General features: G+C 30.6%; 1 protein-coding gene across 1 annotated transcript in view; it reads right to left on the bottom strand.

The window, feature by feature from the left end:
- LOC143036323 (uncharacterized) overlaps positions 1-2,500 on the bottom strand; it is a 44,352-nt gene that overhangs the window by 498 nt on the left and 41,354 nt on the right. The gene's annotated exons all lie outside the window — the stretch shown is intronic.

Here is a 2,500-nt window from a genome sequence, read left to right on the forward strand (position 1 = left end):
ATACTTTTATTTTTAATTTTGGATGACGCCAGGTTATCTTATTCATCTCTTCATAACTCTTTCGGTTGAAAAAAGAAGGAACACTGTCGCCATTAGTCAGGTAGATACAAATAGGGACGCCGCCTGATGTCGCGCTAGCGACATGACGTCATACATTGTCGTCGAAAGCCAACCACAGACTAAGTGACATCTATTCTGTCAATTTGTCGTCGAAGGAGTTCGGGTGTGTCAAGGATATGTCAGTAATAATAATAATAATAACAAACACTACACGACGTGACGTCAGAGTTGCTTTTCAAATCTGAGTACACATCAGTAACGCCAAAATCCTACTCAGTATGCACGACTGGATGGGAGTTCTGGTTTTTATCGCCATAAACTTAGTGTATATCAAACATGACATTACTCTGCAGACAAATACGCGATACATAACAACGAAATTATGACCAATATGTTTTCAGATCCACTGCATACAAATAAAGTCACGATTTTTACGAGTTACAAACAATAAAACATGTCGACAGATGACCTTTTGGTCCATAATGAAGTTAGATAAAAAAAATCTTTAGGTGTTTATCCAAATACATTTTTATATTTTGAACTGTAATACATGAAATGCCTCAAATGGAAGGTCATTCTGTTATTGACGACGCGTTTGTCAAAATTTGTTTCTACCTACTTCTATGTTCTAAATCTACGTCCTGATTAAAACTTTCCATTGAAAATAATAATAATAATAATAATTTAATAATAATAATAATATAATAATAATAAATAATAATAATAATAATAACATAATAATAATAATAAATAATAATAATAATAATAATATAATAATAATAATAATAATAATAATAATAATAATAATAATTATAAGACATACATTAGGATAATATTGCCAACACGAAGATTTATGACGCCATGTATCGTTGGCAAAAAGTCTTATCACGCAGTACATAAAACAATATCAGTCTGGTATCGAGAATCGAGTACGCGCTACGCTTTAGAACACACAGACCTTGTCAGACAGCTTTTCACCGACATTTTGTCCTCCGTATATAACACAGACGAGTATTTGAGCAAGATCGATATGTATGCTTGCAAGCAACATTGGATATTTGATATTTGATGCAATAGCATTCAAGGCTTGTTTGTACAGCACCAGGTCGATCTAAACTTAGCTGAAAGAATGACGCAGGTTAGACAATTGAACAACGAGGAAGTAAAAATACGATTTAAAAAGGACAATATGATTTGCTGTTCAAACAGACTAACAATGAAATAACTGAAACTTATAAGAATAAGTATAATAAATGCATAGATGCTTAACAATACCAACTAGAAATAGGAATATGCTTGTACAATGTGACGACGTCATTCTGACAAGTTAACTCATTAATCTATTCAAATGTTAATCTTTTCATTTTAATCTGTGACAGGAAATAACTTAGGAAATATTCTACCACAGTTTTATTTACTCCTCCAGCTTATCTAATCAGGTGCGCAAGATATTATAATAAAATATATAAAATTTTCTGTAGAATAAACTACGTATCTCTCCCAACTTCGAGTGGTGGACATGCGCAATAAACAACCTTTTCTGTCTCCTCGTGCGCAGATCTGTTGTCAAGGAGACCTTTCGAGCACGTGTTAAAAAAATTATAATAGCAACAATAATATGATGATGATATGATGATGATGATGATGATGATGATGATGATGATGATGATGATGGTTATGATAATAATGAATATAATGATGATAATGATGATAATGATGATAATGATGATAACATGATAAATAAGGATAATGATAATGATGATAATAAGAAATAATGATAATGGTGATAACAGTGATAATGATGAAAATAATGATAATAATGATAATATAATAATGATAATGGTGATAATGATGATAATGATAATAATGTTGATAATGAAGATAATGGTGATAATGGTGATAATGGTGATAATGATGATAATGATAATGATGATAATGATAATGATGACAATGTCAATGATAATGATAACAATAATGCTAATAATAATAAAAATATAATAAAAAAAATAAACTACTACTACTACTACTACTACTACTCCTACTACTACTACTACTACTACTACTACTACTACTACTACTACTACTACTAATGATAATAACAATGACAATGATAATGATAATGATAATAATTATGATAATAATAATAATAAATAAAAGAAGAAGAACAAGAAAAAGAAGAAGAGGAAGAAGAATAAGAAGAAGAAAAGAAGAAGAAGAAGAAGAAGAAGAAGAAGAAGAAAAAGAAGAAGAAGAAGAAGAAGAAGAAGAAGAAGAAAGAAAAAGAAGAAGAAGAAGAAGAAGAATGTGTATAGGTGGTAAATGGAACACGGGCTGAGACAAATACTTTTATTCCTTAATAGTTTCGCCTGAGTGGCTTCTTCAGAGAAGAAGCTACTCAGGCGAAACTAGTCAGGAATAAAAGTATTTCCTCAGCCGTGTT

The sequence above is a fragment of the Oratosquilla oratoria genome, chromosome 2 (genome assembly GCF_046742065.1).
Source record: "Oratosquilla oratoria isolate Oo_2021 chromosome 2, ASM4674206v1, whole genome shotgun sequence".
In the NCBI taxonomy this organism is placed as follows: Eukaryota; Metazoa; Arthropoda; class Malacostraca; order Stomatopoda; family Squillidae; genus Oratosquilla; species Oratosquilla oratoria.